The 27,539-nt window shown below is 41.4% G+C and overlaps 1 protein-coding gene across 9 annotated transcripts in view; it reads left to right on the forward strand.

Moving 5' to 3' along the window:
• EPHA4 (EPH receptor A4) overlaps positions 1–27,539 on the forward strand; it is a 270,547-nt gene that overhangs the window by 19,899 nt on the left and 223,109 nt on the right. For 4 of the 9 annotated variants that reach the window (XM_062582326.1, XM_062582327.1, XM_062582329.1 and 1 more), the window contains 4 exons: positions 19,299–19,425; positions 21,793–21,865; positions 23,140–26,726; positions 27,216–27,344. The gene's annotated coding sequence lies outside the window, so the exon portion shown is untranslated. Of the gene's footprint in view, positions 1–19,298; positions 19,426–21,792; positions 21,866–23,139; positions 26,727–27,212; positions 27,345–27,539 lie in introns of those variants that run through there. The other 5 variants (XM_062582330.1, XM_062582331.1, XM_062582332.1 and 2 more) reach the window with 5 other exon arrangements.

Here is a 27,539-nt window from a genome sequence, read left to right on the forward strand (position 1 = left end):
TTTTTTTATTTTTTTTTTAAAGCTGTGTTCTGAGTAATCAGTTCATCAGCAGTTGCTCTTTTGTGGGTTGGAATAGAGCTGCGTTATTCCCAGGCATAGGGATTCTCATATGACATGAGATATGCCCAGGGTAATAAATCCCAGCAGTCACGTTATACCAACACAAGAGATAATGTGGGTTTTCTTCATCTCGATATAATTTAGAGTCTAAAGTTGTCCTGTGTCTTCTACTACGGAGCTTCTCACTAGAACGTTTCCCAGCCCCATCTGCTGGCTGGCTGGTAGCTACAGACTTAAAGAATTAATACAAATATCTTCCTAGATGACTTCCTGATATCTAGTCAGGAGAAATTGCGCACATACGCATATGGAATAAATGGGCTAGCATATAGATTCCCTTTTGCTAAAGAAATCTCTGTTCAGATCTCAGGTCCTGTTCTATTTCATCCTCTTCCACCATTTAAATTTAGCACCTATTCCTTGTTTCTTAGGGAATGTGTAGTGCAGGCAGGAAACAATACCTGTAGAGACTGTAGCCTTCCCACAAGCAGAGGAGGACTCAGGTTTTTGGGTGGAAGTCTGCAGGTACTACAAATGTTTCCCTCCACAAACATCCCTCATGGTAAACCTTGCAGCATCTCAGAAGGAGCTGGAGAGAGCATGATGTCTCAGGTCTGCTAATTGGAAGACTTATGGGATCCATTTCACATCTCAAGCAGAGGCGCAGTAATAACTTCTCTTTGCCGCAAAGCAGGATCGTAAGCAGTGCTTTCCTGCAGCAGCAGTGATCAGTCTTATCTTTTTCAATGGCTGTCCTGACTCCTTGTGGCTGATAAAGACACTTGTCGTACATGGGCTAATCTTTTCAAAGATGATGCTTTTTTTTTCTTGTTTAGTGGTGCTGCATGGGTCAATGCTTATCATATTTAATTACTGCTTGATTTGTGGTGGAGACTTCTTCAGCTGTGCAGGTGTCTCCATTGACCTTACCAGAGATCTTTAGGGGAATAAGGGGAGTCATGGAGCCTTACTAATGTTCATGTTTTGCAAAAACCTGAATAAGTTTTACAGTGAGTGTGCAACTCTGCTATAAGGGCTCTTTGCTGTTAGCCTTACATGTTCTAGATGGTTTTTACACCTCACGTAGCCTAGAGTCATACTGTGGCAGTAGCTATAGCAGAATTCAGACAGAAAGCTCTGGGATGCTTTTCATCTTGAAATGATGCAGGTTTTTAAAAAACGAAAAACCCACCACTAGTTAAATTGGCTCAAGCTGCCAATCAAGAAGAATACTCATTTAATGGTGAACACTTTCCTCCTTTCTTGGATTGCTCAGTAGTAGTAGAGTATGGTAGTGTGTGTGTGTGGGGGTAATTTTTTGGGTTTGTTTTGCTTTTTTTCTTTTCCCTTTTGGCTTTCTGCCTGTATATTAACAGACTGCAAACATCCTGACAGATCCAGTTACCCAAAAGTGAAATCAGCAGCAGGCACTCTCTAATAGCTTTTGAAAATTGTTAATGTAGCTACAGAGAGAAGACTTACAAGTACTTCCCACACCTGTAAGTTCCCTGACCTTTGGAGTGCTATGAGCAAGAGATCCTATGGGAGGAACTAGGAGCAGAAGAAAGCAAAGGACATCTTGGCTAAATTCTTTCAATTAAACCTTGGATTTAGCAGTGTGAGTATGTCAACCCGTTTTTTTCCCTGCCTTTTATTTTTTCCTGTTGATTATTGTAACTAGTTCTGGCTAAGAATGTAGTATTCAAAAGATGCTGATGGTGGTGAGTTACTTCTACGTATTATTTGGTGTTAGCTTAACTTGCTCCAGGCACATATGTGCAATGTGACAGTCTTAAATTCATGTTCACATATTATTTTCTCCTCATTCTTCAGAGAGGCTGAACATACAAATCACTAGAATTCTGCTTAAATTGGGCATTTTCCAGTTTTTCCAACTTTTATGGACGTTTTGTAAACTAACTAGCATTCTTGACTCATTTTTGTGTATGCTTTCTGAATGCAAGATTAATTGCCATAGATGAATACTTTCTGACCCACTTCTGCTAGATTATGCAAGAGGACCTCATCAGAGGTGTAAAAATGTGTTGCAATTATTATTGACATGCTGATGCAGCAGAAAGTATCATATTACTAGGTAATACTTGAAAATGAGAATTCAGCAGTCATTAGAATTGAGGGATTGCCTCCTAATTCTCTTTGTCACAAAGAAGAGTTTCCTCCTTCTAAAGAGATTCCTATTTGTCATAGATCTTGTAAAATAAGATCTGATGCTTCATTCCTAGAGCATGATAAAAGAAAGAGGCAGTGAACAGTGATGAGAGAATGACCGAATTACAAAGCAGCGTCATCCTAGTTGACCAAAAGTTAACATCTTTGTCTTGGACAGTGTTCAGTCACTTCTGTATGAGAAAACACTAATGCTACTGAATATCCATACTACCGAAGTCTATAGCTGCATGAATGTGTGGGTATGTAGATGACCTGTGAGAACTGAAAAAGCTAAATGCTAGACTGTGAATCCTTTCTAGGATAATAACTCTGTAATGATATTAGCAGAATAATCTTTTTAAAGCTCTTGGGAGGAAGGCAGACATCAGTGTTTGTCCTGTCCTGCAGAGAGTGAGTTGATGGCACGTTAGAATTTCCCCCTCTAATGCCAGCACTGCTTATGCTCTGCCACACCTTCTCAAGGAATAATGCACAAGCAAAATACAGCAAAAGACCATAAGCAGCACTTCATATGAGCACACCGGACTGTAGTCATATCCTGATTGAAGAGAAAAGAGAGAAGCTGTTTTTTCCTACCAAAATAAGTTGAGAGGAACTTGGTAGACCAATAATGGTATAGACTTAAATGGAATAGCTGGGAATAATATGGGCAGGGGATACATTATAAATATCTATGTACTCCATGGAATCAAAAATTTTTCCATTGTACTCATCACAGTGTTGGTCTGGTAGGAAAAATTATGGAAGCTACAAATTCATTAACTATGCAGTTACTTCACTGATAACCCTGCTGAAGGACTTGATTTGTAAAGAAGGTAATAGTATAGAATTACTTAAAATCTTCAGTATGTCCTGGACACTTCAAATATGCTGCTGGAACCATAGATTAAAGATTTAGCTAATGAGAAGTTTGTTACTCCTTTTTTCTGGCCTCCATCCTGCCAGCTGTCAGGTTCCAGCACTGTGTTTTTATTGCAGCACTTCATGTTGCAAGCGCTGGATGCCACACACAGTCCAGACTGGTGCACACCACTAAGAACAGTCCCAAGTGATGCATAATTTGCCTTTGAGTCACTCTGGACTGCTACAGCCTATGTGAGCTCAGGAATGCAGAGGACTGACAGTTGGCATGCTCAGGGCAGAGAACAGCATCAGATAGTCTATGCAGGAGTATTGATCCTGAGTACTGTGGAGTATGGGACACAGGAGTTAAAGGTATGGGGTACAGGAGCTAACGACCTTCATTTTGCTATCTAAGAAGGTATGTAATCATCAGAAGATGAAAGGCTAGCAAAAAATGCAAATTTAACCCTACACCTTCACTATAAACATCAAATGTCACAGCCACTTAGTTTCAATGGTTTTGTGGGGAGAACTCAAACACATTTAATATGAATCAGATGTAGAAGAAGTTGCATCTCAATAATTGGATTCAACAAATCCTGGAGTGTGTTTTTTTTTTTTTTTTTTTTTTTCCCCTCGTACTTCAGTAGTATCTGACAGTTTGGTTGAGATAGAAGCTATCTCCTTCCATTTGAGAGCACAAAGTCAGAGGCAGGCAGAAGTTACCCTTGAGAAAGGTAGGAGAAGGTGTAGGATCTGCAGTGGTATTGCAAAGGGAAAGCTTAGTTATGTGTGAGTTTGCCTTTGGTGTTTGTATGTTTGTTTGAGTGGTTTGCATTTGTCTGTTCTTTGGTTTTGAATGAGCTTTAACAGTTTCCTGAGCAGTTTCAGCTGGCATAAGTGGGACTATCCTTTTGGCAGCAGTACCAATTCTTCTCTCCCATCCATGGTCTCTTCTTCCTATCCCTCTGCTCTCCATCCCATGGTAGAAGCCCATATTCAGTGGCGTGCTGAGCAGGATTGGTGAAGTGATCTGGTCAAAAACATGGTAGAGTTGCATGTATGACTTCCCAATTCTGTATTTCTCAGGAGACATGGGAGTAGCGTTTGTGTCTGGTAGTGAGTAAGCTGACTAGCGTGACACTAATATTTTAAGAAATCTGCTTGGCTCATTAATGTAGTGTTGAAGATGGCAGAGAACAAAAGAAGCTATGTTAAAGCCTCCTGAGAGTTCTGAAGAGTGGGAAGTAGGGTGGTAAATCAGCAAATGGGACAAGGAATTGGCAGAGGTGTCTGAGTAAAGATTTAAACAATAAAGAAGTTTGGGGAAAGGAGGAAAGGCATGTGCTTAGGGGCGGAGAAGGGATTGCCCTCATGGGAGAAGGGTTATGATGAAGGAGGGAAACTGGTTTCCGCAATGTGGGGAGACTGTGTGTGCCAGGGAGGGAGATTCTGACTGTCTGGTAGGGCTCTGACCAAAGCCCAGCAAGTGCTGCAGAGTGAGGAAATGGAGGATGCTGGTGTAGGGGTTGGATTTTATTTTTCCCCATGTAAGTCTTTAAAGTGTCTGTACTTTCACGCACAACAGAGCAACTGAGTTAAAAACCTTTGCTGAGGTGGTGGGTCCATCTGCTTCAGCTTTTTGTAGAGGGGCAATTGTAAAGCAGATTATAGATAGGGATAAAATTCTGGGAAAGGCTTAGCTCAATTTGTTGGGGCATTGTAGAGAGTTTTGTGGCTGGGCTTAGTGTCTTAGGGCAGCAAACCAGTAACGTCCTGTCCTGTAATGGGGTAATGGACACAGTCTCTGTCTAGGAATTGCTGGAGCTGAAGAATGAGGTAGTTGCACCTATTCAGGGAAGCTTTTAGATGTGCCTGTTTAGAGTGTGAGAGCCTTAGCAAAGCTGGCTGTGCCCAGAAGGAGCAACGCGGCCTGGCTTTGTGACATGGGGACGTCCGATGAATAACCTATGGAAGAAGCACGTAATGGATGGTGGATGTCAAGGGGAGGTGCTATTCAGGCTTTGCAGGCAATTTCTGTGCAGTACATTGGGCTGCCCTTGCAGGACACAGCCACCACGGTGGGGGGGCGGTTTGTGTGAATAACGGTGTACATGCTGCTGGTTAGCTTGCGTGCATCAGGGATTTGTGTGCATGCAGTACGTACAGAAGTTAAATTTTTTGCATGGCAGAGGATACTTGAGGGATTTGTACATACAGCTGAAGAGGATGACTACAGCACAGTATGAACAAGCTGACTATGGAAACAGGACGTCCACACTGGAGAGCCAATGTTTCTTAGTTATCTGCAGAGCTGTCATCTGCCATTTAGTTGGTTTGAAGTGGCTACAGGCCATGTAACCATTGAAAAAGCTGTGACTGGAGCTGCCTAAATGCTAGGCCTGTCAGGCTCTTCAGAAGTGGCTGGTACAAAGAGTCACTGATGGTGTCAGGTCTCCTTTGCTAATTCAGTGTATATCCTGAGGAGAGTTTGGAGCCTTGGCATAATACTAAAGCTGTTTTCCTTCAGTGGAGCCCCTTGAGAGGAATGGCTGTGTTTCCCTACCCTTCTTCACAGCTGCTGCTATGAGTTAAAAATACGTACCCTTTCGTTTCTGACAGTGAATTTATTCCCTTTTATTTAGTAAACGCTACAAAAACCCGTAGGGAGAAAACATTGTTTTACGAAAGGCTTTTAACTGCTAGTCCTTTGCAGCATGTGCGTTTCTCTGGCTAGTTGTGCTGGAGGATGGAGAATTGCTGCCACTGTTTCTGAAGAGAGCCGCCAAGGCTGACAGGGGCACGGCTCAGTGGTCCGACTGTACCTGCAGAGGTGCCAGCCCAGTCCTTCAGGCAGCAAGTCACAGGCTTCCCCTTGTCTAGCACCCTTCTGTTGCTCTTCTCCTCATGCCATGGCTGCTCTTGCCCTTCCTGCTCTTTCAGATCAGTGCCATAAAAAGTCTCTGCAAACAGCTGAAGTTCACATCAGATGTTCCATGGGAATGCAGGAATTAAAATACCATGATTCACATCATAAAATATGAGAAAAACGAGACTTTTTTTGTCTTTGCTGGCATGTCACTGTTCCTTCTCCCCAGCAGAGCTTGGTGGAGTAAGGGCCAGAGGAGCTCTTGGACACTAGCCCTCCAGATATCTAACTTGTCTTTGCTACACATCTCTCGCCTCAGTGGAGTGCCAGGTCCTTCATGCTTCTTGTAGGCTCAGGCTGCACTGGCAGCTTTGCACTGAGCCCCTGCTGGGACATGCTGACCTCTGCTGTGGGGTACCTGGGGTGAGTCAGTGCAGCAAGGAGTGTGAAACTCTTCAACAGCAATGTCCTCCTCTTCCTGGACTGGAGGACTTTTGCAAAAGCTATTTCCATTTTTTAAAGATTTTTTTTTTTTTCCAGTGTCTGAATGCATCTAGAAGCTTGGATAGGGGTTTTCTCATTCTCTCCTCCTTTCCCTACACTGCACTCCCTCCACCCTCCCTGGTCTGACAGTAATGCTTCCAAAGGCTTTTCCTGCTGAAAAGTCTCGAGTAGTGAGAGAGGAGGGGAGGACTGAAGTGGTGGGGAGACTGATAAGTGTCCATTTTTCGGGGTAAGAAAATGAAATCTTTGTGGGGAAAAAATACGTATTTTGGAAACAAAACCTGGTTTTGTTTTGGAACAAATTGTATGCAAAACTCTGTTCCTGTTTGCCTGTTGTGTTACGTTATGTTGTTGACTTGTTTGTTTGACCAGCTCCATACAAACTTCCTGCTGGGGCTCTTTGTTTTCCAAGTTGACATTCAAAGAAACTTTGCATCTAAAGCTTCAACTGCTTTTAGCAATTAGAGCTGTTGCTTGTTCTTTAGGACAATTCATGCTCTAGTGTAGCAAGTAACATACAGAGGACACTCAAGCCATGCAAGCACTCCTGCAAAGACTTTTGTGTGTGCTGTCTTCAAGCATGTTGATGGTCTATTGAAGTGCTAGAATGTGTTTGAATATGTCTTTGTCCTTAGCCCACAGTATTGCTATGTGAATATTATATTTTGGTATTTTTATGTAAAAATTTCAGTTGCATTGAAATCTGAAATGCGAATGCAAATGCATTGTATTTCTTTACTTGCTAACTAATACCTCTCATTCCAGGAGAGAGACTGGAAGGGTTAAAAGCAACTTTATGAATGCATTGGATCCTGTAGGTAGCAGAGGAAAGTGTATAGTAGATGGGTGCCTAAGCATACATATCCATAAAGCGAATGTAACTGGTGAATCATGAAAGGTCAGGGAAGAGGTAGTTAAAAATAGAAGTGGCAGCACAGGAAGGTTATTTCTGCAAATGACTTCCCAGGGAGGACAAGCAGTTTGAATGTGACCTTGAGTAAATCGGTGAAGGCAAAGGGATGGGACTGCAGGATGGTGCTCAGCAAATAAGAGGAGACTGCAGTTGTAGTAGTGACAATGGGAGAGAAAAACACCTAAATTTCAATTATAAATCAAGAGCTAGCCTATTGAAACTGAAATTTTTAAAAACTGGAGTCTTTTTCACAGTTAGACTGTTTTGATTTTTTTTCTAGCTTTGGGCAGATAAAATTGGCCAGATTTCAATTTAAATCAAATCCTCCTTTTTACCATGCTCACACAGTAACAGAAATTTGCAAACTGGAACTAAATTCTAAAATTTGAAATGCTTATTAGTCACTTTTGTGGGGCTTATGTTTTTATGACTTTTTTTAAAAAAAATTTGATTTAAGGACATAATATGTTGCTCATGACAAAGTCATGACAAAGACTGTTTCTAGTGTGTATATGATAATGGACCTGTAAATGGACAAATCTGCTTTCAGGAGGTAAGGTTCTGAAAATACACCTTGAAATGAAGTCTGGAAAACAATAAGGAAATATTGTTATCAATATTTCACAATTATTAAATATGTAGTGATTTCCCCGCAGTTCTGTCCACATGTATTAATGCATTAGGAATAACGTGTTAAGGTTGATGAACTGGGAGCAGTGACACTAATTCTAGGGGAGAAGACCACATCAAATAGCGCCATCTATTGTTCAGATTTGAACTGTTACAACTCTTCCAAAATAGTTTGTTTCAAAAAGAATATTCTGACACTTTAATATATTTTGCTAATTTATGAAAGCTTTCATAGCATTCCGAGTAACTGGTATAGAAATGTGGCCATTTTAAGCTTTAGATATTCGTGGTGTGTGTGTGTGTATATATACATACATACATATATATATAAAAATAAAACCATACTATAGTAAAGCCTGGAAATTTTTCATTACAACTACTTGTATTTGCGATACAGAAACCTGGCCCCAGGGAAAGACTAATACTTCCTTTAAAGTTAAATGTATATGGGTTAGTATAGAGTTATTTTCATATTTGTAAACCTTGCCTCATTAATAAATTGCATACAATAAAACTGCATTTAAGATGCAGTCCTTTCGTGACTGTGTACATTCCTGAAACAAATGGTTGGTATTGAGACTCGTTGACTATAGTTTTAGTAATGTCCAGCCCTTGAAACTGTTGTACTTGCATCCAAGTAAGTAGAAATTAGTTAAGTGAGGTCTGAGGGAGAGGGGATGCCTGCAGGCTGCCCTGTGCTGGCAGCCCAGGCACCTCCGCAGGGGGCACAAATAGAAATGTGGTATTAAAAGGCATTGCAGGAATGGAGAGATTGGCCGTGGAGCAGAAGGAGGAAAAAATGTTGTGTGGACTGCGCTTTCAGTCTCGCTTGCAGTGAGCTTGAGCTGAGAGGCAAGCCCGAGCTTAGGCGTGAGTTTAAGGTGCTTCTGAGAAGGCGGGTGTCTGCCGGGGAGCGTCCAGGTGGGCCGCGGCGGTGGGCAGGCGCCGCAGCGAGCGAGCCGCCGGCGCTGCCGGGGTGCTGGGGAGCCGCGAGCCACCCGAGGGCGAGGTGCGTCGCCCCGCGCAGCAGCCGGCCCGTGCGGGGAACGGGGCCGAGTGGCCCGCGGCAAAGGCGAAGCCTGCTCGCATCTGCCTGCAAAAGCCCATGTCAGCCTACCCTCTGCCTGGGGAGAGGCTCGCTGGGAAGTGCAAGGTGGGTCAGAGCTGTCCCAGGCGGCCTGGATGCTGGGATCTGGATTTGGTTCAGTCCCTTTTTCAATACCATCTTTATTCCGGATACTTATTTTATGGCTGAGATGACAACTATCTTGTTTTCAAAGACTGCGCAAATGTATTTAATAGCTTTAAGATGTATTTTCCACTATGGTGCAGTGATTTTCATAGCAGATACATAACTTTAGAAAAATCCTACAATATGTAACAGTGCCGTAATAAAATTAGACTCTTACAAGGCACATATGGCATGTTTAAATAGCTCTGTTATCAAAATCATGGTCTTCGGGATGTGCTGGGCTCTCATACAGCTTAATGGGTGGATGAAACATTATTGCAATCATTGGATTGACACAGAGGATAGCAAGAAAGTAGGAATTTGTGCCTACTTCATCTGCTGCTTGTTGCTGCCGTTGTCCTTACAATTTGCTTCTAAATGAGGGCTTTTCATTAGGGAGAGCTAGTATCCATTGACGAGAATTATTGATACTTGTTTTCAATACTGCTACCAGTACTGCTACTGTGAAATTTAAAGCAGAGGAGGAAGCATAAAGAAAAACCTTGGGTGACTTAAATATGATAAAGAAACAATATATCATGGCAACATGTTTCTGATTCAATGGTTGGAAAGTACTTCAAAACATGGTTTCCTCCACAACATGTTATTACCAGTAAGCAGAAAGAGCAAACTTTGCCACTATTTTTTCACCAAGAAAACATAGTTTGCAATATTATCAGTTGCATTCACTGGAATGTTTTAACTAATTCTTTCAACAAAATGTGGGAGAGAAAGTGCTTTAATTACACAATTTAAAATTTAAGCTCTTCTTCTACCAGCTGGACTAAAAATAAAATGTTTGGACTTAAAAGTAATATTTTGATGAACCCTCAAAAATTGGTTTGTTGGCAATGAGGAGTTGGAGAGGGTTCATTTCAATGTAAAGATGGAATACTTCTCAGTTTAGACTTTTTTATTTTTTCTGAAAATCTAGTATTTGAACAGTTCTGATCATGAACTCTGACGCAGTGTCAGAATCTCTGCTTTGCTTCTCAGCAGGTGTGAATAGCTTCACATCTAGTTTGTCTCTGAACAATCTAGTTCTGAAACTTGAAGTTCACACATTTCCAGCAATACGCTCCTGAAATAATTATCATGTTCTTTAAAATGGGGAGAAAAAGCAGTGAACGTGTACCTAGCATGTGTTTTTAAGAGCAGGTGGCTTAATCTCCACTAAATAAAGCAATAATTTCAACATATTCTGGTGATAATAGTTATTCAGGTAATATTAGCTCTTTCAGGTGTGGCATCTTGTTATAGGTGTTGTAACCTGTCGTTTACTCCTCCAGTGTGTTCAGGTTTACTTAGTAATTGCTTTGCTGAAAACCAGATGACATATTATTTAGCTGTCAGCCTTATTGAAAAAGTGCCAAATAACTCTTAGCCAGATGTTACCCAATAAACAGCAGTGAGAACAGTTCATGCATGCAACAAGGATCCAGCTTGTTTTCTCACTAGCTGGTTAATATTGGGAAGAAGATCTGAATCAAGCCTTCTGCCTCAGCCTCATTGTTCAGCTCATCTACTGGGTCTGGAAGAGTTTAGTTTATCTTTTCAGTTAAACAGTAGGCAGAAGGATCTTATAGACATCTCAAAGATCTTCCAACTATTTCAGCTCAAGGGAAAGCTCCCAAATGTTCTTCACTTCATCTAGAAATACCTTGCTGAAGTGCTCCAACACTAGAATTTCATTTAAGTCTTTCCACTTTGACAAAAATCCGTTGGAAACTGCAAATGGTCAGCATCTTCCAGAGCTCAGACCAGTAATGTATGGAACCGATGTAGCAAAGCAGAGAACAGGCTAACCCCCTTCTAACAAACAATGACATTATTTTATATCTTGCACATATCCAGCAGGGACAAGTTTCACTGGAGATTGAGGCCAAAACCAGTTTTGCACGTGGATCCATTCTTGGAGGAGAAAGTTCTGATCCCAAGTTTTAGGTTGTTTCTGTTTAATATACTCTACTGTGCTTTAAACTGAGGTTAGCAGGAACACTGGCATACTTTTGTGTTAAGGTGCTTCCTTTACTTGAGAACCATGCAGAAGCCAATATTTCTGCCTGTATTTTCAGCCCTTTGTGGTCGGGAAATTCTATTAATACCATAATACAGCTGGCAATGGAGGCAAGACATTCCAAAACTACAGAGGAAATCAATGGCAGAGTAAAGATTCAGATGAGGTGTCTGGCATGAGAAGTTTAAGCCTTAAGTTTCGGAAGAGCTTTGGGAGTTTCGGCAGCCTTGGTTATATGCTTATGTTGAAAGTTCTCCTGTGAGTCTTTTGGCAAAAGATGAGGCTATTTTAGGTCACACAAGGGTGCATTTAAACTCTGAGGCTATCTCATTTCCTGCTCGCTTGAAGTGTTCTTCATTGGAAACAACAAGCGCTGCAGGAACAAGGCCATGTCAGGACGGCTGTTTGGTAGTGCAGGTCCCTGCAGCCGGTTGTGCCGTTCGCATTGCAACAGCTTGTTGTGGTCAGCAGGCAGAAAGCAGGAGTGGAAACTATGTGAACAGTATGCTTCCCACCCTTCCCTCCTGCTCTCCTCTGCCTGAAACAACTTGTTTGATTCCATATGTATTATTTTCCCTGTTGGAAAATGACTCCCACTCAAAAGAGGATTAGGGAGGTTTGGCAAATGGAGGGTGAATTTAATTATAGGACAAACCAGCATTCTCTCCCCCAGGACTCTTGGCTTCAGTTGTCACTTTTGATGGTTACTCTTTCTAAATTGCATCTGGTTGGCCTATGTTCCTTCTCTTCTGATAAGATTACATCTTTTTGTACTCCTGTGATGTTGTATACAGGCTTCAGATATTGATGGATTTAAACAGGCAGTCTGCAAAACAGTGATTGCTGCTTTTAACAGCACAGATTATGGCATTAGGTAGAAATCCCATTTAACTTTACATATTTACTTGAGGCATCTAAAGTTTGAGGAAAGTATCCCCTTCACCCCCAATACCCAAACTCTCTTTTTTCTAGTTTGTAGAGAGAGACAAGCATCTCCAGAGTGTCAAAAAGGAGGACTGGATCATTTTTCTGCACAAATGCATCTTTTCTCATTACAGAAAGCACCTAGATTAAGGTCTTAATGACTGCTAGAATGAATCTGGATGTTACATGTGATAAAAATTCAAACTTGGGCCTTGATCCTGTGACAGCTGTTACATATTCTTAGCTTTGTGCATAATGTGCGTAATGAAGTAAACAGAAGTGTCTGTACTATACAGCATCATTCTGTGATGGAGGGTTTTGATAATCTTATGCCTTATAATTAAGGGAAAGTAACACGGGATACAGGGCATGCTCACAACTGATAACAGACTCTTTAATATTTCATACAGCATCTTACACTATAGAGCATTATTTCTGTATCTGATCTTTCTAACTTTGAATCACATTAGGTATGTTTGCTGTTGGCTGTGCCTGATGACTGCCTCTGCAGTCAGACTGAGCAGACTAGGTCTGAGCAGCCAGAGTACAAACCCTGCGTGTGGTACTCACCCTTCCCGATGCCTTTCTTACCTGGATATTGCTGGGAATTGGAGGGTTGTTTATGTGCAGGGGTTAGTGCCTTTATAAGCTGAAGTGCTTTGATGCCCTTTTGCAGTGAACAGGCAGGAGAGGCTGGTGGGTGCTCCTTGTGCAGCCTCCAAGGAGCCACAGAGAGCCTCTCGCCGTGCGCCCTTGGCTGGCTTTGTGTTCTGGCTGAGTAATGAAGGGGTAGAAACAACAAAGGGGAGTACAGGCTACACTCTCTCCCATGCCTTCAGGTAGCCTGGGTTGAAAGCCCCATTTTCTTAGCATTTTCTGTGCAGAAGGGAGCTGTAGATAGCACTTTCCATACTGGCTTTGCAAAGAAGTTCTCATTAAGTAGATGCTGGATTGCAAAAGATCACAGCCTCGTAAGTGTCTCTGTCACTGGCCTTCAGTTAAGGTCTTTTGCCTATATGTCTACTGCCAGCATCCAGGCTAACTGAAATTTATACATAGTGTAAAACAACACCAAATTAGGAAAAAGGGAACGTGAGCCATGATATGTAAAGAAATGATAGGAGGTCAAAAGAGTCAAATAAAAGTTCAAATATTGCTTGATGGAACTTGCACAGAATTCTGTTTACATATACTGGGAACGGAGCAATAAAGAATTGACAATTTTGTCTGCCCATCATCTGCTCTGTGATAATTTAGGTACAAAACTCAGCTGCCTAAGAAAGAGCTTTCCCTGTGCTGCTCTAGCTTATAGTAGAATCAAATGGCAGATAGAACTGGAGAAGGGTAACTTATACCTAATATCCTGTCTTCATAGTTTTGCCTCTAGAGAGGCTTTAACTCCTAGAGAAAGGACATTAGGACTGTGAGGCCACACTCTATGTTCTTCCATGTCCTTCTGAGCATCTATGGCCAGCTCAAGAGGTGCCATTTAAACCAAAGGAAGATCCCTCACGAGTTCAGGGGAATCTAGCAAAAGTGGTTGCTAACAGCTGGCTGGAAAGTGGCATTTCTGCCCACTAGTTTCATCCTGAATCAAAGTGGAACAGATATTTATAGAAAAATACTCAAACATACTTTGTTTCATTCTTATCAGAACATGTTGATAAAGTTGACATAGATAACTTATAAAAGTAAAGTGACGTTTTTCAACCTTGTAAATATAAAAAGACATTTCTTTCAGGATATGTTGATTTAATTAAATCTGCATTTTTCATTTGGAAATCCATTGTGTGCAGTCTTTTTTAGATCAGCACTAGCTGAGATTTTTTTTTAAAGCCATGATATTTTTAAGAGTAAGGCTTATGAAAACAGCAGTGATGTTGTGGTGCGCAGTGATGTTGTGGTGCAGAGATTCTGCTATGCATCACCAAATGTGCTAAGCAGAAAGAGAAAGAAAAAAAGTACCTTAAGTTCTTTGTTTTCATGAAAAACTTATACAATACTTTAAAAACAAACAACTATTTGTCTGCTATCTTCATTTGCCACAAGAGGACTTAAAGTAATTTTTTATATATAAAGCACTCAAAGTTAATTTTACACTTGTAGATTTAATTTAAAGTTTTTATTTTAATTTGAAAATTGACTGATCTGGAGAATGTTTAATATCCCTGTTTCAATGAGTGAATAATTGGGACAAAGCTTATTTTATTAAACCTCAGTTTCTTTTTTCTTATACCTCATTATCTTCTATTTCCATATTTCAAACCAAATAACAACATTCTTCATATTTACACTGAAGTAAATGTTTCCTTGCATACAGTAAATTGCTGCAGAACTAAAATTATGTAAATTAGATATTTACTTCCTTTTACTATTTCTTTGTACAGTGAACAGTAGAAATGTGGATGAGTTGAGTTTCATTAATTTTCCTACAAAAAGGATATCAAGAACTCTGAAAGAATACCGTTCCTTGAGGCATGCAGGTATCTTCTCACCTTTAGGTAGTTCAGGCAAGACAAGGGCAAGTGTTAAATATTTTCAATATTACTGGTTCAATAATATTGAATGGACCAAAAGTCTGGTAGGGTTATAAACTAACTTTTAGAAGTTCTGTTCTGGCTCTGTTTTGGGCTTTCCACAGACTTCATCTTGCACCATCAGTAAATCTTTGCATTTGAATTTCCTGTCTTCAGTTGTGTACCGCAAATGCCTTTTGCCCTGTGGGACTTGTGGGCATCGTCACGTGCAGCCCTGCAATGCTCAGCACAGCAGCCTTTTGCTGGCTGGCGCTATGGACCTTGCTGCGTCTGGTTCTGATTACACTGTTCCCATCTGATATTCCCGTGGACTGAGATGGTTTAGCAGAACTCTTTTTCTGGAGAAAAAAGGAGCTGGATCACAAATTAGTTACCCCTATTTCCTTTCAGATGTGCTTATGGATACATTGTAGTGATTCAGACTGAGCTGTAGTTGACAAAACAAGGCAATTGGGCAGTCTGCAGTGATCCTGTGGGATTTGTGGTAATTATCTTTGCAATTTGGCAAAATTTGGTCTTGCTATATGGTTTAGCTGCTAGTGAGCTGCCTTCTTTTTTAAACAAATATGTAGGAAAAAGTTGCAATTAAACACAGCTGATCATAGGTTAACCTGAATGTACTAATTTGGCATAAAAGTTTTGTGGAGTAGGACCAGTTGGTATTTTTTTTCCTATCAAACAGCCAAGGGTTTGAGTTGTACTGAGGGCCCCAAGGCCTTCTGTGCTAAGCAACATGTAGGTACTCAACAAAAATATGATGTTATGTACTGAACATTTCAGTCTAAAATGAGAAAACAAGTGGAAACAATGATGTTATGGGAAGGCAGAGTCCGAGGTATTGCTATTGCTGTCGAACCCCAAAGACAGTAATAGCCCTAATAAGTCTGTATCTGATAAAAATCCCTTTTGAATTAAAGTCAGAGACACCTGTGACTTTGCTTTTGAAAAATCTTTCACTTCTATCTTTGCTGCTGCCTGAATGTAGGTTATCTGATGGTCATGGTGATGAACTGTGTACAATGATCATGATTTCAGAGTATGTTTTTTTTAACCAACAGAGACTTTCTCTAAGCCCTAGAATAAGAAGCGTTGTAGAGAGTGTGTCTTTAAACATACATGTATAGTTTTTTGTCTGTATCCATGTAATTATACATCTTATTTCAAAGAGTTCTCGTACCAGATACATGAAAACATCATCATTTGGGGATAGACTATCCTTGTATTAATACGTAAAGGATTTGTCTTTTTTTTTTTTTTTTTTTTTTTCCCCCTGGCCTTTGGAAGTTCTCTTGAACTGAATGATATTTACTAAAACCATCCCACTTTCTGTTGGTAGAATTTTAGCATTGGACTTGGAGTTGTTTCACCCTGTGACTCACTGGGCTATAGCAAAAGAGCTAAAAGTTTGACCGCGCTTCTTGGCGGTCAGGCTTGGACATCAGAGACTGGCCCTTCTGAGCTGTATCCTTTTCGGCGGTCTCTGCAGAAGCAGCCTAGAAGTGTCTCCGCTAGACTTGCAGCTGGCCTGTCAGTGCCAAAGCATTACGGGGGACTGTGGAGAAACTCTTACACATCTGCCAGTGCTGATGAATAAATGCTCTGCAGGTAGGACGAGGATTTTGGATTCTAGCACTGTTATTTCAGCACACGGCCTGTGCGCTCCGTAGGTCCAAGACAGTGCTGGAACAGAAATACCTGCTGCAAGGCAGCACGTTCTTTCATACTGAACTAGCGCTAAAGACATTTTGGTCTAATTCCCAGTGTTGCTGTAAACTTGCTGTATGGTTTAACCCTTCTAAGCTGAGGTTGCAGACTGTAAACAGACAGGAGCATTTCCTTACCGAGTTTCCTTTTGGAGCCACATTTGTTTTTATTTCCAAGTGCCGCAGAAATGCGGACAACCTAGATGCGAAGAAAAGATGTCACAATAAAAACGTGTGGTGCTCTGAAGACTGAGTGCAAGCTATTTCAGCTGGTATCTGGAAAAAATGCAGCGACTACGATATCGAGCAGGTTTAAATTTAGTCCTCTCTAATCAGAAGCCTGAATAACTTTGCTCAGTGGAGTGCACTGAGTTTTTGCATAAGAGATCAGCGTCATCTTGTTTTCAGGAAGGAGAGGAAATAACATTATGCAATTCTTAATATGCTGGAGAAAGGCTGCTCTCTAGTGTTCAGTGCTGTGATAACTCTGCAGTGCCAGAGCCATGTATTCCACATGCCGTGGCAGAAAGTAACCTCTCTTGAATTACATTTAGGCTTATTTGATTTGCTTTGAAAGGCTGTCTTTTAAATTAGTATTTGTTGAAACTTCTAGACATTTTGCTCTGTCTCTTATCCACTCAGTGGCAAACCATCTCTGAATGATTAGCAGAAGTTAAATCCTCCTGCCAATTTTGACCAGTTGCTAGGATGTGACCTGTGGGTGTAGGACGTGCCAAAACAAGATTTTTTTTAAAAAAAAAAAAAAAAAAAAGAGGGGGGGGGGGAGAGAAAAAAAAAACACTCCCATATCATTGCTCTGAGTGTTGTCATAGATTGAAAGTCCTCTTCATAGTTGACTTCATCAGGCAGGGAACAGCAGAGGCAGTGCAACTCTTCATTTATTTATTTTTACTCTGAGTTTTCACTTCCTAAGGTCCTACAATAGTGCAGTCCTCTGCAGGACATGATTGATTTTGATTCAAGCATTTTACTGTTGCTACTGTGTTGATGGTTATAAACTGATATGAATAAACAAATCCAACTGGGGGCTTTTCAGGCTACAAGTTAGGAATGACAGTGTGAACCTTTTATTAAATAATAATAATAGCCATGACCTAGCACACAGACGCTCAGATCTGCTGTTTTGCTACCCTTCCATCTGGCCAGAGGGCTTTCAAAAGCCCCCAAGCAGAAGCTAAGCTGAGTTTAGGGGAGGGATGAATCTCACCCCAGGGCATCTTCCCCCATTCCAGCACATCCGTCTACTCTTTCCCATGACGCTTCAATATCTTTTGAATTACTATGGATTAATTAACCTGGTAATGCTTCATATCATACTTGGAGATGTTTCCTAATACCTGCTAGACAAATTCAGGTGAAAGCTGTGGGTTCTGGATCCAAATAGGGATAAACAGAATTGTAGAAAATAGGAGTGGCAGTGGCACCCATCCCTTAAAGAGTTGTCTAAGCTGTAATGAAAAACCTGATAGAGATGTCACGGCCTCCCTAGGAGATCTCTTAATTAGCTTCCCCACTCTAAAGCTTCTACTAATGTCTAACTTAAATCTTCCTCGCGGTAAGTTAAGCCTATTACTTCCTGCAGATGTAAAGAAGAGTTTATTCTCTCCCTCTTACCCACAGTCTTTGCAGCAACGTATCAAAGGATACGTGAAGACTTGTTCCATGGGCAAGTGGGCTTTATCAAGGCAAACAATCTTGATGAACAATTATGCTGATCAGGCCAAACAGCCAGCCTTTATGTATCATGCTAGCAATCCTACTTAGAGTAATTACAGTGTTAAAACATTCACTTACAGAGAGAATCCTGTATTATTTTAATGGAAAGAAGCCATCCTTTTTAATTGTAGGTGGGTTTTTTTATTACCCAAATGATAAAAGAAATGGCTAAAATGGCAGCTAAGGAACTGAAGCTCCTTACTAGGTACTAATTATAGCACTTTAAAAATTGTCGTCTTGAAAGGATGTTGGCTGGAGGAGTAATGGTTTTCTAGCTGGGAGGTTTGGTGTGTGAGAGCAGAGGTATTAGAAGTTAGAGGTCCTGGCTGAGATTGTAAATAGGTATGGGATCCAGTCTGATACAGGAAAAAGAGTGGGTTAGTTTTAGGACAAGCCAAGGAAACTTGCAGATTGATGTAGAAATGAGTAATTTGTTTTCAGCTTACTTGCTGGTTGGAACAGATTAAAACCAGCAAATCTCCCCTTTTAAAGAAATGGAGCTGGTCAAACTAGAGCTTGCCTTGAACGAAGCAGAAGGGTGGTGTGGGGTTCATACATTCCTGGCTCCCTGCCACACGGAGAAAGGAGTAATCCCTTTCTAATCGCTTCAGTTTTCCCTTGCAAGTTTTTATGACGTTAAGATGTGTGTAATTCAGAAATATGTATTTCTTTGAGAGAAGAATCCACAGGGAAGAGAAAGCTCAGAGCAGGAACCTCTGCTCCTCCCCGCTGCTTTGGCCCCCCTGGCAGAGGGGCGCTCCGGGGCCAGCCTGGCGCACGGCTCCTGTGCGCAGAGCTGGGCCAGGGGATTCCTGGTGCCCGCGGCAGCTGCAAAAGCAGACCTTAGCAGAGGTTGCTACCACTGACTCCCTCGCTGGAGGGAGCCTGAGTAGTTTGGACTTGCCAGATAAGTAACATGGAGAACCAGAGCGCTGGGACAGAGTGGTCTGAGCAGCTGGAAGGAGTATAGAGTATCTTTACCAAAACAGTGCAAATGTTCTGCTGAAATGAGCCTAATAATTTCCCTCTGTCCTGGTTCCCACACGCACAGTCAGCTTCTTATTTGAGTTTGCATGGCCTGGCTGAAGTTGTGCAACACTCATCAGTAAGACTAACTCATGGTTCTTTCTCCTCTTGTAGGAAACAAAAAGTTTCCTGGTTGCTTGCCCTCAGGAGACAGAAGGTGAATCTGATTCTGTTCAGGCAGCTCAGTCTGGCTTGGACAGAGAAGGTGGAGGACCTGCTGACCTTACTGGTTCTTCATGTGGTAGGTGGCAAATCTACTGTGGTTGCTGACTGGGTGGTGTGGGGAGTCCTCCTTACACACTCTGTGTGTGCTGAGAGTGCTGCCGGGAGCAAGGTCCGATCTCAAGAGACCAAATGTTTTTCGTGAACAAGTCCTGATGCCTTGCGATTCGGAAAGCTAATGAGCAAAGCCATTTGTCGTATCGGAAGGAAAGAAGGCCTGGCTCGTTCTAAACAGAATGTGCAACCGTTTCTCTAACATTTCATGGGGAGACATTGTGTGGACTGGGAGGATGGTAGGATTAGGCCCAGGGGCTTTATGTCGCAGTGTTTGGTGGGAAAGTGCCAAGAGGGAAATGTTTACTCCTGCGCTAATTGAGAAAGCAGTGTGTAGAAACTGTGAAGGTACCTGGCTTCTAACTAGTTCCAGGCTTTCTTTTGCTGCCTCTTGAAACCATGTCTGCCCATGGAGCAGAGTCCAGGGACCACGTCTTTCTTTCACTGTGTGTGTCAGGAGTTGGGAGAAGTAAAAGCAGTGCAGAAACCATGAAAGCTGTTTCTCAGGAACATCTTGGCTTACAGTCATTGTAACCTAGTAACCTCCTGCAGCCTGTGGCAGCGGGGGGAGCACAAGCAAAAGGGGAGGAAAAGGGTATACCGTAGAATGAATACGGGCTTTAGGGAATTCTGTTTCTTAGGCAAACTATAACCATGTTTGCCAAACATTGACTGGGCTGGTTTTGTTACATTAGTGTGAAAAGGTAAAATTTTTCCCCATAAGAATTCGTGAAATGCTTACTTTTCTGAAGGGTGTCTTAAAAATTTAGTCAGGTGCCAGAATTTGGCTCCCGACTGGTGAGCAGAGGTGGTGTGGCACCATGCCAGCGAGGAATGCAGATGCTGCTCTGTGGAGATGCTTTCTGCTAGTGATGCTCTGTAGCGTACAGGCAACTTTTTAAGAACTGCAAACTGGTGATATATCTCACTGGGGTGAACTGCAAGAAAAATCTAAGAACTCCTTAGTGAGGAGACATTTCATTTAACTAAAGCAATGGCAGTTTGCGTGTTAAACCTCTTTTGCCCGGTATGTATGGGTTTGAGGAACAGACAACTCCCAGCTGACTGTTACCTGAACTCATTAAACACCTGGCTCCTCTGTTTAAGTAAAATATGCTTATAAGTTAGCCCACAGCATAAAGTCTTGGTCTTTCCTGGCTTGTCCATTGCAGATTTCTACTTTAATGAATGGGCTTGACATAATACTGTAGGTAAAATTCACCCTTAAAGGAAGAGCCTTCTGGAAGGTCAAAGTACTGTTTAAGTCTGACTTAACACTTAGTTTGAAGGCGCATGCAGAATTTGAGCACTGCACAAGACTTGCATTCACTCTAGGAGTAAATCAAAACTCTCTGCCCATTAAAAAAAAAAAAAAAAAAAAGCCCACATGCATGCACTGCTAAAGCCTATTTTTTTCATTTCTTGCTAAACAAGAAACAAGTGGCTGATAATTAGAATTTAGTGTTTAAGTACGGAACAGATTATAAATTTATAAAGTCATTTTGCTTTCACTTACTCTGGATTCTAAAAACAATGCTTTTGATTATATAGAACATCAGAATCCATAGCTTTTTACTTTTGTAGATATTTACTTATCAAAATCTTATGTTTTAATATAACATAAAGGTTAATGGATTTAATTTAGGTTGATAGCTGAGATACTGTTTAATTTGCTGTTCAGTTAGGCATTAAAAAGTGATCCAATTCCAAGAAATACCTACAGCAACAAAATTCCAAATAAGAGGACATAATCTTGATATTTTTGTCTTGCTTAAACTTGCAGATTTAGGTCATATATGTCAAATACCAGCATGCTCTGTAGTGAATAATAATACTGTGACAATGAGATGAGAAATGAAATTTAGATGCATTTTTTTGAGTCACCATAGGATTTTTTTTTTTTTTTTTGTACAAGTTACTTCTTAAAGACTTTTAATTTGAAACATAGTTATCTGGAAAATGTGTTATTGGTATGTTTATCATAGATCAAAGCTCCTTATATAAGAGGCAAGTTTCTGGCTACTTGTTTATTAGAATAGAGAGGCCTAACAATGTCTATGGGAAGTTTTCTTCTGCAGTATATAGATTTTTTTTTTTTTTTTTTTTAAATGAATCAGTATGAAAAACCTCCTTTCTCTCCTGCTTTTCCAAAGGAACACTCTGGTTTGCTTTAAACAATTAAAATCAGTAGATCATTGTTGAGAGGTAAAAACAACATGCACATTTTTAAGTTGAAAAAGATGTGAGCAAAGTTTTTCAATTTTTTGTTAGAGCAGTAATTTGTTAAATCGGTAACTATCAAGAGTCCTAATGTATTTCTGCACTTATACAGCCTGCCAAATTGTGAAGAAAATTGATACAAGTGGGCTCTGAATTAGCAGTGCTGTGGAACAGACATTAATTTTGTAAGTCTTTCCAGTTTGGAATGATAGTTTCATGCTTTGCTTCGGTAATCAGACTAAACTGAAAAGGGCATAAACACTATTGAGGGGTGCAGTACAAAGGCATGACCTTGTTAGGACAACTCAATACAACAAAATACCCTGCATTCTTCTTTGTATTGGTATACTTTGTAAGCCATTGGCTGGTGTGTAGGGTTGCATGCTTTCTGCTAGAAAACTATCTTTGCAAAGTCAACATTTTCTCTTGTATGATGATTGGAGACACTTCTGTCACAAGTTAAAAAAAAAAAAAAATCCCTTAGTTTGCTTTGAGTAAACTTGTGGTAATTTTGGTTCTTTTATTTTTGACTTAATCTGATTTAATTCAAAGACCTTGTTGAAAGGAGTCAGAACTGTTTTTTCCCTTGTAGCACGCTGCCTTATGGGAATTATAGTCTTTCAGCCCATAAAAGAAACTGGGCACTGATGGCAAGAAATGCACTGATTTCTGAGTTCGCTGTGAAAAGTGTATGACTGGGCGCACTGGGAAAGAGAAAGTTTTGCTTGGCAAGCCAACTGGTTAGGAAGAAAATGGTTTTATGGAACTTAAAGTTTAGGAGTCTTACAGTTCAGTAAATCGGTTCATCAAAACAGATGCAAAATACACAGATTTCAGAGATGTCACTTGCTTGGTTGTAATGGGAAATACTAGCACATAACACTTAAAATTGTAGTATTTATCTCTTCTATTCCATAGCCAAATACAGATGTACTCAGTTACTATGCCAAAACCCACCAAAATATTATCTTTCAATCTATTTTGGGAATACAACAGTACAGGAAAATGTTTAACATTGTCACAGAACTGGGGATTCCAATTCATGCATGCATTTTGTAGCATTATACAGTGATTGTCTGCATGTATTTAAGAGCTGCAGTACAGAAGGGAATAAACCACATGAGTCCAGTTCAATCCCTGAACAGAATAACTTGCTGGAGTTGCACAAAGTTACAGTGAGGGCCGAGGTGTTGTCAGTGGAGTTATTCCACCAGGAATAGTTTTTCTCTGCATTACCTTAGTCTTGTCCACAGCACACTTGCACATTAGCATCACTTCTGATTTGATTTTTACAGCCATTGCTAACCTCACTGGGTAAAATCACGGCAAGATGAAGCCATGAAGCCTTTAACACTCACCAAAATTAAACGGAGAAATTTGTTTGCTAAGCACTTGAAAATCTTCAGAGAAAGGTGCTAGAGGTGCTTAAAATGAGACAAATTCACTTTTTTTTCTGCAGGATCTGAAAACGCCTGTGCCCCACAAAGGGTTATTTTGAGAGCTGGTAATGTATGCCTCCTGCTGCTGACCGCGGGGAATGCGTTTCACTAAGAGCTGTGAATGTTTGCTGTGTTGTAAAGCAAACTGGCAGAGCAAAACTACCCTGGCACGTACAGTAGGTGTCCTCAGTCTTTCAGATTGCCGGCCTGAGCAAACTACATGCAGGATATGTGCGATTTTGAAGAGCTGTGAAAGAAGGGAAACCCTCAAGAGTTGTCTGACCTTTCAGTTTCTGTCAATAAAGGGGTGTGTTTGTGTGTGACTTTTTTTTAAAAAAAAACTCACAAATTGTATCTAAAATAGAATGAGGAAAGAGGCTATTCCTATGATAACATCTGTTTTAGGAATGTGTGTTCATTGTGGTTGAGCTCATAGCAGAGATCTCAACAGTGTCTTCCCATATCTAAAAATTTTAAGCGCTGTATTGGTAATTCTGCATCTCGAGGACAATGTAATCATGTTAGCCTGAACTTACCTTTTGTGCCCAAAATCTCAGGCTGGTTGTGGGTAGCATGATCATGAAGAAAACTCTTTAGACACAGTGGTCATCTTCCTTGGGAGAAGGAGACCCAGGAGGTGAAAGCATCAAACCATGCGTGCACTGAGGGCATTTATGCCAAAGGATTGGACTAAATCTAATTGGAAGTAAACCTAAACCTGAACTGCTTGTAGCAGAGAGATCAGGAGTCTCGGCACCAGCTGCTTTAGTCTACTGTTCTCCTGTTGTGCCAAAGTACTTGTTGATGTAGACCTAGTCTAATGTTACTAAGTCTGAACCAAAGCTGGGGAAGCTTGAGCAAGATTGTGGATGAGAAACTGCTTTCTTAAGTGCTGCATGAATGTTTTGCAAAGGACAGTGAGGAAAGCATCTAAAAAGCTGGTTGTTTATTCCACCTTTCTCCTCCATGAAGTCAGTTTTCCAGTAAACAGGCTGCTGAGAGAATCACCTCTATTATTTATAGGCGGTGGGTTTTTCAATATGTGCTTTCACCAGCAACTAGAGATATGTGAACTGACTGTGTACTGGAGTGGCTGTTTCTCCTCTGTGAACTTCAAAGATAATATGCCATTTTAAAACCAGGTTAACTAAGTAGGTCAGTATTAGAGGATGAGAACATGTGGTCTTTAAGACAGCTAAGGAAATTTTCTTTTTGAAAGTCTGCATGTTAGAGCATTGAAGAGTTTGGCAGTGCTGGTTTAGCACAGGTCCTTTTAAAAGACTGCATGCTTTAGGACTAAGGGGATTAGAGTTGAGCACACTTTAATGAACACCTGTGAAGAGAGTGAACCTGTTTGAAGCACAGCATGTCTATTCTTTTAAATGGCTCTCCACATTTCTCTCCATGGATTACTTTAAAAGGAATACTGTGCATTTTAACTAACTAATCCAGATAAAAGAATAAACTTTCAATGCACAGAGAGACAAAACACGAGAGAGAGCAGAAGAGAAGGGTTGTGCTCTATGTGACTACGTCTTTTCTCTGTTACCGTTTTTTGTTCTTAGTCTGAATAAAAGCAAGAGCCCTTTGAATCACCTACCTGAAGCAGAAATTCAGGGTGCAATTTCACTGGGATTTTTCTATGGCAATGGGATTATGCATTTTGTGGGTGTTAGTTGTACTGTCTCTGTGCTTTTTAGCTAATAGTTGTTCTGATCCCTCAGGAAATGAGAAACTTTGGGGATGTAATGACTGCATTCACTAACGGAAAAGTAATAGTATTTTTGCTGACTGATTATTTTATCACCATTAATGCTTCCTTATGATGATAATGAAAACCTTGAAATATTCATCTGCTAAAATGTTTTTATGATGAAGCCTGAGCTGGTCTTTTACAGGACTGAATTTGTGACCTAATGGCTCTAGAAGGCTGGTACAGACGACAACAGAGGGAAAATAATGGATGACCAGAACGCAAACACGGAAGCAGGAGTGTCTGAGGCTCTTTTCGTAGCTCCGTTGTGTTCCAAAACTCTTTGGTATAAGAAACAAATAGGACCTCATTTGCTTTGGCAATGCTGCTGGAAAGATCCTTCTTCTATGCTAGAAAGGGCAGGAATAAGGGTTCATTTCCAGGATTTCTCTTTTCAATCAATGTCCTGTAACAGGGCTGTTCCTCACCCTGCCATTCATTCTTTCTGCTCTTGCTGATATACCAGAGCTTCTCCTGAAGTGGAACTGCTTCACAGATGATTTTGATTAAAATCATACATCATCCTGGCCTCCCCAAATAACTTTTTGCATGGGAGGTATTCCTTCTCTTTGAGCATAACAAATGTACACAGAGATCAAATGAATACACAGATAAGAACATGATATTTTGCACTTTATAGCCCTTATTGCTTGGGTACCCTGATGCATTTTGCAAACATTAATTTGGCTCTGCCATCTTGAAAGGAACATTTCTGTCCCTGCTTTAAATACAGGGAGAGGAGGGAAAGTGAAGCAAAGCAACTGAGGCCTAAATAAATGAGCTGGACTGGAGTGAAAGGTTCAAGGGAGTCCGGCTACTTGAGCAGCGGATCTGTTCTGTTTTTATGCTGCAGTGTGAAACTGTTGGGGTGTCGCATGCCTGGAAGCGCTGATGTCTCCAGTATCCTTTGTGAGAGGAATCTGTGCCGTGAGGACCAGCTCTTTTCACGGAGCTGAGTCCAGTGGGATTATTTTGTACAGAGTGGTTTAAGGGCAGATTTTCTCTTATTGCCTGGCTTCTTTAAGCTATGCAGAAGGCAGTATCCCAGATGAGACCCAGTTAATCAGACACGCAGAAGCAAAAGAACAGTGTAATCCAAAAGTGTGTAAAATAAAGGGAACGAAAGTCTCATAGTCTGCGTGGAATCAGCTTAAAATGGGGTGCAAATGAGTAGGATTTAACTGAAGTACAAAAGATCCAACCTCAGAACAAATTGTCAGGTAATCTTAAAGAAATCCTCTTGGCTGTGTGTGCCAGGAATGAGGCTCTGAAAACCTGGATCACTGCTCTTTCAGAGCAAACAGGTTTTTCATCCATTATAGTTTCCCTTCATCTCACCTCAGCACATCAGATCTGAGCTACCTGTAGTGCTTTGACTGCAAAATGTCCCCTGGGATAATAAAAATGATCCCAAAGGTAATTTGAGGTTTACGTTTGTGCAGCTTTGGTGCTCCTGCAAAATAAGGAAAAAGGAGGAACTCCCCCAAAACTGTCTCTTTTGATGGTTCTAAAAGTTGTGTAAATGACCTCCAGCCCTCCAAGAAGGAGGGGGTGAGTGTGGAGTTTGAAAGATATCGCGGAAAGGTGGTCGTGGATGTGATCAGTCCCATTGAAGGCCTCTTTCTTCCCGCAGGAGGAGGAACACGGTGCAGGATGCTCATGGGGCTTGATGCGTCCTGCCCTGGCTCGCTGGCAGCCCGGGCGCTCGCCCTCGGTGCTGCTGGAGCTGCCTGGCCACCCCACGCGTCCTCCTCCCGCTGTCCGAACACGACGCGCAGACCTGGCGCATCCGGAGCCGCAAAGGGAGACAAATTTGCACGCCGGCTGCTGGTTGTGGGCAGCCAGTTCCAGCAGGTCAGCGGCAGGGAAAGATGGATTAGTAGTCCCAAAAGGTGTTTAGCAAACTTTATCAAGACTGGGAAGCTCTTACCCTCCGTTCTGAAGTAAATCAGATTAGTATAATCATTTATTCAAGAGTTTTATTTTGTGCAAGTCTGAGGCGGTGATTGTAATGAGATTTTGTAAACTGTGTTTGGGGAACACTGCCAAGGGGGAGCAACGTCGCAGAGCGGCCGCTTTGGGGAACATGTGGGCAAAAAATCCTTGAGGGTCACTTATTTCAGCAGCTGGGAGAAGCCGCCTTCCCACGAGGCTGCTGTGTGTCGCAGTCAATACTGTGACTAACAGTTTTCTGAGTTAAAAAAAAAAAAATCTGTCTTAATCAGAGTACTGTAAAATTCAATATATGCTAATCAAATCTTTTGAGAGGTTAGTAATTATTAATGGGGAAATGCAAGAAGCGGCTGATTAGTGTAGATTTTTTGGATTTCTTTGGCCCAGCAGAGCGCACAGCTGGAAGGCTGCGTTTGAGGCACGGTGCGAGATGTTTGGGATCATCACACCTGGCGGGGACCTCCGGTTCTCCGATGGTTGTTTTCAAACGTCGTTTTCCCAGGAAGTCTAAACGAGCAGGTACACAGAAAAGAGCTTGAACTTGGGACGCAGCTTAGCGCGCGCGGAGGTGAGTCCTGAGCCGCTCGGCGCGGGGCCCCGTGGCCCCGGGCCACCGCGCTTCCCGCGGGGCTCGGGAAGCCGCTTCAGCTGCAGCTTTCCAGCAGCAAACTTTGCACCGGAAAGCTAGGTAGTGGTTTAGTTTTGGACAATCAT

The sequence above is a fragment of the Rhea pennata genome, chromosome 9 (assembly GCF_028389875.1).
Source record: "Rhea pennata isolate bPtePen1 chromosome 9, bPtePen1.pri, whole genome shotgun sequence".
NCBI classification, from domain to species: Eukaryota; Metazoa; Chordata; class Aves; order Rheiformes; family Rheidae; genus Rhea; species Rhea pennata.